Source organism: Anomalospiza imberbis, chromosome 6 (genome assembly GCF_031753505.1).
Source record: "Anomalospiza imberbis isolate Cuckoo-Finch-1a 21T00152 chromosome 6, ASM3175350v1, whole genome shotgun sequence".
Lineage (NCBI taxonomy): Eukaryota > Metazoa > Chordata > Aves > Passeriformes > Viduidae > Anomalospiza > Anomalospiza imberbis.
Genome location: NC_089686.1, coordinates 54,650,544 through 54,664,788, shown reverse-complemented (window position 1 = coordinate 54,664,788; position 14,245 = coordinate 54,650,544). Strand labels below are relative to the sequence as shown.

Below are 14,245 nucleotides of genomic sequence, written 5' to 3'. Positions count from 1 at the left end.
TTTGGAAACCTGCCAGCATAAACAGTGACTCGTTCTCAAGAATCATGGAATACAAACACCTCAGATTCCCTTTGGAGCACTTTAATGAGTAGGCTAAACAGAAATTCCTTGTGGAACCAGTTGTACACTGCCTGTATTTTATAGAGTGCTGCCCGGGGAGCCTGAGAAAGTACCAGAGCAGTTTGCCCAGCTTTGGGGAAGCACAGAACTTTGCTGGCCGTAATGACATCATTCCAGGGAGCAGAGGAAATAAACTGCCTGAACAGGCTCGATGACTTCCAGCCTGAAATAAAGCCCTTTTTGCTCTCTAATAAGGCTTTGCGCAGCAGGCAGGCCCTGGCTAATGCAGCAGCACCACTCACAGGCCCTTTGCCCTCACCAAATGCTGCCCAGGCAGGCAGACACTGCTTCCTGCACCTGCCACAGGCACAGCCGGCGGGACACGCAGGGAGGAGGCAGGAGACTCCCCCGAGGAACGGGGCAGCAGGCTGCTGTCACACTGCTTGTGGCACAGGAGAGGGCTCCAAAGCTGGATCTGCCTCCCCAAAGGACAGGGCTGGAGCCTGGGGGATCCATTCATCCACAGAATATTGCACTTGGTGTTATTTGCTCAAGAAAAAGAAGGGCAGAAGAAAGGTATCTTGTGATAGTGATGAAAAATCGCAGCAGAGCAAGGAAAAAGGAGCCACGCAACCCAGAGCTGGAGTCATCTCAGTGCTGTCCCTATTCCTGCTGTTCCAGCTGCTGATCCTCTCTCCACGCTTAACTCGGGCAGGAGAAGGTTTTTCGTGTCCCTTTCTACCTCTCTCCATCCACAGCCCTCGTACCCACACGAAGCCCTGCCCACAAACCACGCACCAGGGCCCGCACCAGGGCCCTCACCGAGACCGGCCCATGACTCCCAGGTGCACAGGCAAACAAAAGCCCAGCTCTGGAAGGTAAAAACTCCCAAGGGAATATCACCAGGGCCAAGTGGAAAGGACACACCCTCCTCCTGCCCCTTACCCAGTGCTTCCCAGACAGCTCCCTTCTCCCTCACACTGCTCTGGGATGCCAGACCTGTCCCGGCAGCGCTTCCAGCTAGCTTCAGCTTCCCTGGTTCTGCTCCCTCCCAGGACATGGCCGGGGTCAGCTGGCTCCAGCTGTCGGAAGAGCTCAGGGCTCTCTGAGCAGGCGGCATGATTCCAGTGACAAGTAGGTCACATCTCGCCGCCACCTGCAGGGAGCTGCTCAGTCAGACGTGGCTGCCACATTTGCCTCCAGTTAGCCACAGGACCCCGTCACTGCGGGCAAATTGTGGGCGTGCGAGAGGAGGAAGAGATCCCGCTGCAACGGGATCAGCGGTCTGGAATGACCAGACACCGGCCTGGGGGTGTGGAACAGGCCAGGGACTGATGCATCTGGGTGCTGGGATGTGCACAGACCTGTCCTGGCCTGTCCCTGCGCTGGGACAGGCTCAAAGGTTGAGCTGGCTTAGCCCGGGATTAAAGGCACCATCTGCAATTAGAGGCACACCCGGCTCCTTCCAGCATTCCCAGCCCCATCTGCGCGGGGTTTGGAGAGGGGGAATGGTGAGGGTGCTCATCCCTAGTGTCCAAGGCCATTTCTCTGCCATTCATTCCTTGGAATAGCAAAAAAAATCCTTTTCCTAATGCATCAGGATGCTTCCACTCCTTTATGGGGAGGGAAATACACCTAGAAACTGTAGGATCCTAAGGATTTCCAGGAAAGCAAAACAAGGACAGAGATAAGGGAATGGGCTTCCAATTTAAGAATTATCTGATGGGCATGGGAATGATACTTGTATGTTTTACAACTCCCCTTTTTATTCCTAGAATAATTTTAGATTTTTTGTTCCTTTAATAACTCATCTAAATTTGAGAGGAAACAATGCAAAATTAATGCAGGGAGAGACTGTGGAATCATCATGGAATGGTTTGGGCTGGAAGCCTCATCTCTGAGCCTGTCCTGGGCTGGCTCCTGTCCTTCGGCCACTCCTTGCAGGTGAACGTAGAAGTGATGGAGATGTGCAGGGAATGCTGGTTGGTTTTCCATGCCTCTGGCAATCTGGGCATGAAAAAGACTAATTGACCTCTTCCAGCAGGGAAACTAAATTTAAACAAGAGGTGCCAAAAAGAATTGGAGCTTCTGCACAATGAAATCTGCAGGAATCCAACTTAAAATCCTCCTGGATTGTCACTGGTCCAGCTTCCATGGAGTGGTCACTGTGGCCAGGAGTGTCCAGTCCTGCTGGAAATGCACTGGACCAGGATGTCATTTTCACTTTATAAAGGTAAAGATCCTCTGGGTGACCCCCAGTGACTGGAAGGACTCCCAGGGCACTAATTCCAGGTGTTCTGGTTTTGGGAATAGCACAGGAGCCTTTCCCTTCTTGCCCAGAGGAGCAGCCAGTGTTTCCCTGTCTGGGACCAAGGAGGTGGAAAACACGCTGGGTCATTGCTAGAGCTTGCAGGGAGAGGGGCATCCATGGGGACGGGAGACTCCGGCTGCAGTTCCCATCTCCCTGCAGGCACGGACAGGTGATGCCGAACCCGGACAATGCGATGCTCTCGGCGCATCCCGGGGCGAGCGGCCCCGGGCGGGGCGGGGCGGGACCGAGGGGATTTAAACCCCCGGGAACCGCCCCCGCTCCTTTTGCTCGTTCAGCGCTCGGTGCGGGTGGCAGCGGCCGGGCTGGCCTCCTCCGGAGCCTCGGGGTCCCATCCTGTACCTCCCTCTACCCCTCCTTCCTCCTGCCCTTATTCCCTTTTTCCTGCTCCACCTTCTCCCTCCCCTCCTCATTCCCTCCTATCCCCTTCTCCCTCTTTCCCCCGCAGCCGCGGGGCTCGGGGCGCCGGAGAATAAAGCCCAGAGGGCCGGAGCCCGGCGCCCCCCGCTGTCCCTGGAGCCCCCACACGGGGCCGGGCCCGCTCGGCGGGTCCCCCCACACCGGTCAAATACACCGCCCGACACCGCCGGGGCTCCGGCCTTCCCTACATCACACTGGGGGCTCCCGGGGGGGATCCGGGCGAGTCCTGCGAGTCCACGCTCAGAAATAAAGCCCGAGTTTTTTTCTGGGACCAAATTCAGGAGCGCCGTGGCGGAGCCCGGGGAGCAGCGGGGCGGGGCCGGGGACACCGGGGGCGGCGGCGCCGGGCTCGGAGGTGAGCGGGGAACGGGAACAACCCCGAGCGGACGGCGAGGGCCGCGAGGGTTCGGTGTCCCCGTACAGGGATGGGTGTCCCGGCACAGGGACGGCTGTCCCGGTGCAGGGATCGCTGTCCCATCCCGGGACAGCGAGCGGGAAGGCGGCAGCAGCGGGAGCTGCCTCGGCACGCGGGGCCCGGGGCGTCGCTCTGGGGCGGATTCTGGAGGGGCCAAAATGAACATTTTGGGGTAGAATCTGAATTAATGTGCAGGGGAGAGAATGCACAGTTTGGGGTAAGGATGAGGTGGTCGGTGCTCTCCGGAGGGACCAGCGCGGGCTGGCTCTGTGTTGCTGTGAGTAATTTGCTTTATGGACGGAGACACCTGAGACTGCCGCGGGAATCCGGGGCTGGAGCCGGGAAGGAAACCTGGTCTGACTGCGGGAATGGGAGTGGGGGGCCAGGCGGGGCTTCCGTCGGTCACTGGAGCCGCCGCCGTGAAGGCGACGTGTTAGGATGTGTAGCGAGATGTAAGGGACATGTTGATTGCAGGATTACCGATAAGGACACATAACGGATCTATAGAACGATCGTATAACGAGATATGTATTTAAAAACCCCGTCGTCGTCCTTCTCCCAGCCCCGCTGTGTTTTCAGGATCTTGGGGAAGGAGCCGGGGTCTGGACAAGGCTCCCGGGCACAGGGGGGAATTCTTGGGGTCCTGTGCGCGGCCAGGATTTGGGCTCGATGCTTCCCGTGGGTCCCTTCTGGCTCAGGAAATGCTGCGATCCTGTGCCTTGGAGGGTGAAATCAAGGGGATCAGGGGGGTTTTTGCCCGCGGTGTCCGCGGCCCCGCCGGGCCAGGGCGGGTTAAAGCCGGGACCGGCCCCGAGACACCGGGACCGGCCGGGCTGGGAGCGCCCGGTGCTGCCGCCCCGTGGGGAGCGCCCGGCACTGCAACCCGGGACGGCGCTGGACCGCGGGATCGGCGTGGAGCGGCATCCCTGGGAATGCTGGAGCCTCCCGGGAATGCTGGGGCATCCCTGGGAATGCTGGGGCCTCCCGGGAATGCTGAGGCATCCCTGGGAATGCTGGAGCCTCCCGGGAATGCTGGGGCCTCCCGGGAATGCTGGGGCATCCCTGGGAATGCTGGGGCCTCCCGGGAATGCTGAAGCATCCCTGGGAATGCTGGGGCCTCCCGGGAATGCTGGGGCCTCCCGGGAATGCTGGGGCATCCCTGGGAATGCTGGGGCCTCCCAGGAATGCTGGGGCATCCCTGGGAATGCTGGGGCATCCTAGGGAGTGCTGAGGCGTCTCAGGGAGTGCTGAGGTGTCCCAGGGAATGCTGAGGCAGCTCAGGGAATGCTGAAACGTCCCCTGCCTGGGGCACTCGGCAGCACAATCCCTGGTGAGGTGCAGAAGGAGGAGGGGGTTAGTGGGAGGACGTTTCTGGAATGGAACTGGGAGAGGTGCTGATCATACCATGGGATCACGGGCTGCTTTGGCTTGGAAGGGACCACAAGATCATTGACACGTTCTTGTCTGATTGCACAGCAAAGAACATCCCAAACTGCCTCCTCACCCTCATGGACAGCAGGAGCGTCTTCCATAGCTCCTGTTTAGGAATGGCAGTGGCTGTTGGGAGCTCTGGCAGGAGCAGCTGGAGACCAGGTAAGAACAGAAATGGGATCATTCCTGCTGCTGCTGGAGGCGGTTTTCTCTTTTCAGGATGTTCCTCTGATTGGTGTTTTCACAGCAGTGTTCTAGGGCACATTGAGGGCAATTCCAAGAATTTTGGAACAGTTGAGAAGCAGAGGGCTTCTCATCTAGAACCTGATGCATTTCTAGTAATTCCAAACATTTCCTACAACACCATTCTGGGGGAAACCTGGGTAAGGGATAAAGATGCAGAGGAACAAGTGTTCTAAACCCCCCTGGATTTCTGACAGAGCAAACCTTCCAGTAATCCCAGCTGATGTCTCTGAGAAACTGTGGGATCCTAAGGATTTCCAGGAAAGCTAAACAAGGACAGAGATAAGGGAATAGGCTCCCAATTAATAATGATTTGATGGACATGGGAATGATTGTTGAATGTTTGATGCTCCCTATTTCATTCCTGGAATAATTTTTAAGGGATTCCTTTAATAACTCATCTAAATTTGAGAGGAAACAATGCAAAATTAATGCAGGGAGAGACTGTGGAATCATCATGGAATGGTTTGGGCTGGAAGCCTCATCTCTGAGCCTGTCCTGGGCTGGCTCCTGTCCTTCGGCCACTCCTTGCAGGTGAACGTAGAAGTGATGGAGATGTGCAGGGAATGCTGGTTGGTTTTCCATGCCTCTGGCAATCTGGGCATGAAAAAGACTAATTGACCTCTTCCAGCAGGGAAATTAAATTTAAACAAGAGGTGCCAAAAAGAATTGGAGCTTCTGCACAATGAAATCTGCAGGAATCCAACTTAAAATCCTCCTGGATTGTCACCGGTCCAGCTTCCATGGAGTGGTCACTGTGGCCAGGAGTGTCCAGTCCTGCTGGAATGCACTGGACCAGGATGTCATTTTCACTTTATAAAGGTAAAGACCCTCTGGGTGACCCCCAGTGACTGGAAGGACCAGGCTGGGCTCCCAGGGCACTAATTCCAGGTGTTCTGTTTTTGGGAATAGCACAGGAGCCGTTCCCTTCTTGCCCAGAGGAGCAGCCAGTGCCTTCCTTAGTCCACAGATCCCCAGGATGGGCCACAGAGAAAATAACAGGACTATGGAAATCCCCCACACGGGGAGTTTGTGGTGCTCTGGATTATGTTCTGGATTTATAATGTTAAAGGGGGGTGTGGAGGGGTTTTTCTCTGCCCTTCCTGTTCATTATTGTTCTCAGTGCTCATGTTGCTCTCACTGTTATTATGTGTTGTCATTAATATAAATGATTGTATTTGACTGGTTTCCATTATTAAAGTGTTCTGAGCTGGATTTTTGTCTCTGATGTGTTCCCCATCCCACGGGGGGCGAGGGAGCTGCTGCTGGTGCCCAGCTGGGTCCGCCCATGGCCCGGGGCACTTGTGGGGGCTCTGAACGCAGCGGACTGGGGCAGTTTTGGGGCTCACAAAGAGACAGCCAGTGCTGCGTTTTGGGGGTGCTAAATCAGGCTCCGAGCTTAAAAGCAGAGACTAAATCGAGCATCTTGGAGTCCTGAGAGCAGGCTCCTACGGCCAGAGCTGGGGCTCAGGAACAGGGACTAAATGCTGTGTTTGCAGGGCTTGAGGAGGAGACCAAGTGCTGAGTGTTTGGGCTCCCCGAGAGAAGCCGAAGGTCCGGGTCCCGGTGCCGCTCGCAGTCCCGGCCCGGCCTAGGTGAAAGGGCTGGGGCCGGGAGCGAAGAGATAAAGAGAAATATAAAGGAAAATAAATAAATAGAGACATGGAGCCCGGCACGGCCGCAGCCGCCCCCACCGAGCGCCGAGGGGGCAAATGGCTCCTGAGCCGATTCCCGGGGTTTAAATCCCCCCGGCCCCGCCCCGCGCAGCCGCGCTGGGGCCGCGCACCTGAGCCGGCCCCGCCCCTCACACCTGAGCCGGCCCCGCCCCTCACACCTGAGCCGGCCCCGCCCCTCACACCTGAGCCGGCCCCGCCCCTCACACCTGGGCCGGCCCCGCCCCTCACACCTGGGCCGGCCCCGCCCCTCACACCTGGGCCGGCCCCGCCCCGCCCCGCCCGCTCCCGTAAATCCCGGCGGATCCGCGCCCGTTCCGCTTTGTGCGGTGGGTGCTCATCCCGGGATGCGGCGGGGCCGTCGCTCGGAGCGCTGTGCGGAGCCCTGGATCGGGGGCTGCTCCCGGTGCTGCGCGGAGCTCGAGGCGCTGAGGTGGGAACGGGACCCGGGCCAGGGAATTCGGGTCCGGGTCCCGCCGGTGTCTGCTGGGGGTCCCGGGCTGCGAGCCGTGGGGCCGCAGAGCGGACGCGGGATTGCGGCTGGAACAGGGACTGGGCTCACTGCATGCGGGAAGAGCCGCTCCGGGACGGGCGCTGGGGCCGCTCCCGGCGCTGCCGCTCCTGCTCGGACCGCGGCCGGTGCTGGCCACTGGTACCTGTTTTCATGATGATTTTGTAGCTGAAAATCTGGGAAATCATTCAGCTTTTTAATTGGTTTTGCACTGTTTCACTGGGAAAAACCTGAGTTTTCTCCATAACTCATAATAATGATGCAATGGATCTGATGTGTCAGGGAGAAGGGTTCTGTCTTTCTAGTGGGACTGATTCCTGCTTGTTTAATGGATGGGTTGGAATATTGATGATAAAAGCTTGCTTAGAAGAGGAGGAGGCTACTTGGGTTGTTGGGGTGGGGATGGGGCAGAACACGGAGAATCCAGGCTTTTGCTGGGCTTCTAGGATGGCTTTGGCTGTTGGGCTATTGCAGGCTGGAAGCACAGAATGTCACCCATAACACGAAGCTATCCCAATCTTAGATCAGTGTCGGAAATGATGTTGTCTGTTGCTTGGGTAGGGGACTTCCCTCAGTGTTTGGAGGGTGGGAGCAATGAGGGTGTTCATCCCTGGTCCATGGCAGTTTCTCTGCTCAGCATTGCTTGGAATAACAAAAATCAAAATAATATCTTGCCAAGCTCTGTAAACTATAAATTCTTTCTACCCTCTGGAAAGGGCTTTGACATGCCATGGTGTCAAAGGAACATTTAATTTTGCATCCCTTCCTTTCCCTAATGCATTGGGATCTTTCCAGCCCGGGGTGGGAGGGAGGCTGCAGACCATACCTTAGCCAGACTATATTTGAATTTTCCATACGGCCTGGCTTTGCAGCTTCATATTTCCATCTCTATTTCTCTCACTCTGCAGAAGAGATATAGCTGCAGCCCAACCAGGAAATGTTCAAACAACAATTATTCCTTGCTCCCTGCAGAGGTTAAAGGATTCCCCATCTGTTTCCCAGCCCAGGCAGTGGCAGGAGCCCATCCCTGGGTTTGCACACCTGTAGGTTGGTCTTCCTGAACTTCACAGCTGCAGAAACCTCTTGTACCATCTGCCTCCCTTCAGCTGAGTAAATGCCTTCTGACTGTGCCATGGAAATTGGTGAGGTGTCCAAGGTGGAATGTAAATGTACCCAGTGTAACTGCTTATCCTAGAGAGAAACTCCAGGTGTGATCAGTGTCTGTGGGGACCAGCCTGTGTGTCTGCTCGAGGACATATTTAACTGCCCATACTCTTATCTAAAGTATTTATTTTTCTGGGGAGCCCCAAAGGCCAGGAGACGGAGGTTTTGAAGGTGGTGTCACTCAGAGCCTGAAAACATCAATGTTGGTTTATTATTCCATTGAGGACCTGCTGCATGTCAGGTGGAGCTGTTCCCAGTCCAGTGGCTGTTCCCATCATAGGCACAGGAAACCTGAAATCCAGAGACATCTTTCAGCTTGGACCTTTGCTTCTGTTGGGATCCAGACTTGGAGCCTGGGGCATTGCAACACCTGTTCCTGCTCAGGGGAATGCCAATTCCCAGTTCCAAAAATATGATATTTGTTGATTTTTCTGCACTCTCTGTTTCTGTAAACTGGGCATTTTCTTTCCTCCATCAGTAAAAGACAGCTGGTCCCATTCTGTGTTTGGAACTAGTATAGAAGTGGGATTTTTGTCTTGTGCTGAAGAAGCAGCAGGTAGAATCTCCAGTAACAGACAAGATTAAAATTGTGTGGGATCTGCTGCTCCAGCTGGATCCCTACAAATCCATGGGGCCGGATGGGGTTTATCCAAGAATCCCCAAAGAGCTGCTGATACCAAAAACCTCTCTTAATTTTTTGAGCAGTCTTGGGAACCTGGAGAGGTGCTGGCTGACTGGAAGTTTGTCTGGGTTTGAAAAGACAGATATCTGTCTTTAAGGAAGGTAGGAGCTTATTGTGAAATGGAAAATGTAAACTTCTTCTCTCTGAATTATTATGATTTGGAAACTAAGAGGTTCTTAGGCAAAGCTATGAGAATAGGAATAGCAGTTCTTTACTAAGAAAATTAAAATACAAATCCAATAGTACAAATTATAAAAAACCACTGACAGTCAGAATACGACCTGACACACTGTTGGTCAGGGTGTTGATAGCTGTTTGAGCAGATGGTGGTTGCAGTCTTCTGGAGTGATAGATGTGGTTTTGTTGAAGTAGTGATCTTATAGAAGGGTGTAGTTTTCTTCTGAAGATGCAGTGGTGGTGTAGATGGGCTTGGTCTTTTTCTGGGAATTTAGTGGAGAGGAAAGCTGTTTTTCTGGGAATCTAGTGGGAAAAGGTTAATAAGTCCTGCTTATCAAACCTGGTTTCCTTTTATGACATGGTAACCCACTGGGGTGGCCTGACCTTGATTTCTGGGGGCAGTTCTGGGCACCACAATATAAGAAAGACATTAAACTATTGGAGAGTGTCCAAAAGAGGGCAACAAAGATGGTGGAGGCCCTTGAGGAGAAGCTGTTGGAGGAGTGGCTGAGGGCACTTGGGCCGTTCAGCCTGGAGAAGAGACTGAGGGGATACTTGACTTCCTTGCAGCCTGCAACTTCCTCACAAGGGGAAGAAAAGGGGCAGACACTGATGTCTTCTCTGTCCTAGTGACCAGCACCCAAGGGAATGGCCTGAAGTTCTGTCAGGGGATGTTTAAGCTGGGTATTAGAAAAATGATCCTCACCTAGAGGGTGGTTGGACTGACTGCCCAGACCAGTGGTAACAGCTCCAAGTCTAACAGAGCTCAACAAACATTTAAACAATGTTCTTGGGTACATGGTGTGACTTTTGAGGATGGGTTTGTGCAGGGCTGAGAGCTGGACTTGATGATCCTTGTGGATTCCTTCCAACTCAGCATATTCTGTGGTTCTTCTGGATTCTTGCAGCCAAACTTCATAGAACCCTCTAATGGTTTGGGTTGGAAAGGACCTTAAAGCTCATCTTGTTCCACTCCCCTGCCATGGGCAGGGACACCTTCCACTAGACCGGATCGCTCCAACCTGACCTTGAAGACTTCCAGGGATGGGACAGGTGAGCTGTGGTTTGGGTCTAAGGAATTTAGAATGGGTAGAAAGGTGGTTCATCATCTCTGGTGACTGGAACTGCCGATGGATACCGGCTCCCATGGGACTGTGCCCTACCAGTGAGGTTCCCCTCAGCTCACTGGTGTGATAAGGCCAACCACAGCATTTGTAGAGCTGAAAATCTCTGGAATGCTCAAAAATTTGACACAGCAGGTGGGGTTTTGCACTGTGGTTGCTCTGGTGAGTCCCTAAAGCCCTGTGGCTTAGTCAAGGTGAGATAATCTCCTCTGTGTAATCACCTCTAAACTTAGAAGCTCAGAGAAGCGATAACAACCTGCTTTGGGCTTTGTCGCTCTCCTGGGGCTCCAAGAGCCTCTAAATCCCCAAATTACATGGAAAAAGGCCTTTGCTGACAGTGGTATATTTTTAAATTCACCTTCAGATTGCCTTAATATCCACCTTGAAGAGCATCAGGAGGGAAGCAGGGAGACTGCAGAGATGTAGGGGAGGATGATCCTGGAGAGCCACGAGTAAGGACAGCACATGCCGAGCCACCCATCTCTTGTCATTTTTTCTTCTGAAGTCTTCATCTCAGCTCCTGCCTGGAGGCTCCAGGGCTCCAGTTCCTTATTGTACTCTGGGCTTAGCACCAATTCCAGGTGATCTGCTGCAGGTGTGTGGTGAGGACACCCCAGTGGAACACTTGATCTGGGTACTTCTCACTGACTACAAAGGGCTCCTGGATGAGGACTGGCAGCTTTCCTGGAAGGAACACTTATGGATCTTAATATTGCTGATATAAGGCACATCCAAATGTGATTTTTAATTTTTTTTCCCCAAAAAAGAAATATTTTCAGGAGGAGATTGCTGAGCTTTGGGTGTTGCATTTTTTTTTCTTTTTGAAGACTGCAGGAACAGACTAAAGAGCTGGGAAAATCTTTTAGAGCCAAACCAGTGCATCAGGAGGGAGGGGAGACTTCATAGTCAGGAAGTTTTGGCTGCCCCTTCTCTGGAAGTGTTCAAGACCATGCTGGACAGGGCTTGGAACAATCTGGTTTAGTGGAAGGTGTCTCTGCCCATGGCAGGGAGTGCAATGAGATGGTCTTCAAGATCCCATCCAACTCAAGCCCTTACAGGATTCTATGGAGAAGATAGATGAAGCAAGCGGTAGGCAGATGCCTACACAAGGAATAATCAATTCTGTGCTGTCTTTTACAGCTTTTATTGGGTTTCTCTGTGTTTCAGGTTGTGCTGGATGATTTCAAAGTCCCAGACTGAACACACACAGGGGATTGAAGGCAACACCAAGGTAAAGCTCCTCAGGGTTGTGTAACCTGCAGCTTCTCCCTACCCATGCCATGACTTCCACCCAGCACTGTCTAATCAATCTGTGCCTAAACTCTTGTTATAGACCTTGTGGGATTGTCTCCAAACAGATCCTACTGCAAAGAGGGTTTTCCAGCTGGAAGAAACCTCCAGCAAGGAGTACACACAGACAACACACTTTGAAGGAATGCCAGGAAGAAATTGCACCCAAGCAACTGAGTTCAGCTTGGTGGGATTCACTGAGGACCTGGCAACTTGGGTCACTCTCTTCCTGCTGTTCCTGCTCACCTACCATGTCACCATCCTGGGCAATCTGGGGATGATCACCTTGATCAGAGCCAGTCCCTGCTCCATTCCCCCATGTATTATTTCCTGGGCAACCTGGCTTTTGTGAACCTCTGCACTTCCACCATCATCACTCCCAGGATGCTGGTTGGGGTTTTGTTGGGGAAGAAGGGAATCGCCTGTGCCAGGTGCATGCCTCAGATGTTCACTTTTGGCCTGTTTCTGGTCACTGAGTGCTTCCTACTGGCTACGATGGCCTATGACTGATATGTGGCCATTTGCCACCTCCTGCTCTACCCCCTTGTCATGTCCCCAGAGCACTGGTCCCAGCTGGTGACCAGGTCCTGGGACAAACCTCCTGGGACAAACCATTGGCATGTCCAGCTTGTTCTTCTGTGACATTTCCCTGCTGATCTCGCTCTCCACCCCTGACACCACCTTCAGCCTCGTCATCTTAAGGACTTCTTCATCTTTGTTCAGTGTTCCCAGCATGCTGGTGGTCCTGGTGTCCTATGTGGCCATCATCTCCACTATCCTGAGCATCAGCTTGGCTGAGGGCAAGTGCAAAGCCTTCTTCACCTGTGCCTCCCGCCTCACTGTTGTCAGCGCCTTCTATGGGGCATTGATTTTCATGTACTTACTCCCCAGGTTAGACACCTCCAGGGGAGGAGATAAAGGGGCTGCTGTGCTCTACTCTGTGGTGATGCCCATGCTGAGCCCCTTGATCTACAGCCTGAGGAACTAGGAGGTGAAGGAGGCTTGGAGGAGACTCAGGAAAATAAAATGAGCATGGACATTTTAACATTGTGGCCAGATACAATGGAGATGTGAGTGATATGCTGGGATTTTTGTGAAATATGTAGAGACACATTTTTGGGGCCTTCTGCACTTTGATTTAGATGATGTGCTGGCTGATTCAATATCAGCTGAAAATAACAATTTCAGTCCAGTTTTGGTGTCTGGATGAGGCTTGGAAGCAGCCTGGTCTAGTGGAAGGTGTCCCTGCCCACAGCAGGAGGTCGGAACTGAATGAGCTTTGAGATCCCTTCCAACCCAAATCATTCCAGAATTCTGTGATGCATTTGTTGTTAAAGCCTTGCATATATGAAAAAACCCAAAACCCTCCAATCATTGCATTATCTCACCCTGTGCCAGGTCCATGGCGAAATCCAGAGTGATGAGACTCTCCTAGAGACTTAGAACAACTTGGGATGGAGGAGAAGCTGCTCAGTTGGATTAAATCAAGCCAGAATCAAGGTAGCTTGCTGATTTATTGATGACACAAAACTCACAGGCACTCAAGGTCACTCAGCTGAATCCTTTGTTCCCAAATCTTGCCAATAATTCCCTGGTTATTATTTAGTCTGACTGCCTGATTAAAATTCCCCTGAGTAATTTATGTTCCTGTTCCTCTTTTATCAGCTGTACTGAAGCCCCATAGCAGGGCCCCAAAGGGCCTCAACTCACATGTCCACAGATGTGGAGACAACATCCTCAAGTTGCACCAGGGGAGGTTTAGGTTGAAAAGGGAAAGTTCCTTCATGGGAAGGGCTGTCCAGCCCTGGAACAGGTTGCCAGGGCAGTGGTGGAATCCACATTCCTGGAGGGATTTAAAAGGCATGTGGATATGGCACTTGGGGACATGGATTTGTGGTGACCTTGGCACTGCTGTGGGAATGGTGGACTTGATGATCCCAGAGGATTTTTCCAACCTAACCAATTCTATGACTCTGTGATCAGTGCCATGAACCTCTTTGTGTAATGCTGGCTGTTCTCCCACCCTTCTGCTCCTCCCTGCCACTCTCAGGACATTGTTTAATTTAGGTGCAGACAAGATTGTACTTTTTTTCTTTAAACAGGACTAAAGATTGTTTTTAATATTTTTTTTAAAACATTATTTTTTATTTAACCTCCCATAATTTTAAATTGATTAAAACATTAAGGCATTTAAAACATTAAGCAACTCTCTTTGCTCTGGGGCCTTACAGCCATTTTTTGGCAATACAAAAAATATTTGAAAAGTATTCAATATTTAATAGTGTTTTGAGAAACCATTTAATGGTTTTAATTTCTCTGTCCAGCTGGTTTTGCCTTGGTCATCACCTGACCTTTAAACAGGAACATGAGCCCTTAGTGAATTAAACCCTGGGTCTCTGGCCATGGCACTGTCCCTGTGCATGTTGTGGTTTTGTGCTGGAGCTGCTGCTCTCAAAACCAAAAGGTTTTGGGTTGTTGTGCAAGTGGGCACTGGGGAAATGAGGGTGAACTGTGTCCAACTTCAGTGGGAGCAGCACCTGACCATGCATGAGAGGAGCTGGAGCCACCATGTGGGAAGGAGATGGAACGTCCAGCATTGATGTTTGCTCCTGGTGGATACACATTCCTCAGGGGTCGTCCTGTGTCCCTGCCCAAGGCAGGGCATTGGAATGAGATGAGCTTTAAAGTCCCTTCCAACCCCAGCCATCCTAGGATTCTCTGGCTGG

At 52.6% G+C, this 14,245-nt stretch overlaps 1 pseudogene; it reads left to right on the top strand.

Annotated features, from left to right (window-relative positions):
• The first annotated feature begins 3,094 nt into the window (after nucleotides 1-3,094).
• Nucleotides 3,095-13,143, top strand: LOC137476168 (olfactory receptor 5J3-like; annotated as a pseudogene).
• The last annotated feature ends 1,102 nt before the right edge of the window (nucleotides 13,144-14,245 follow it).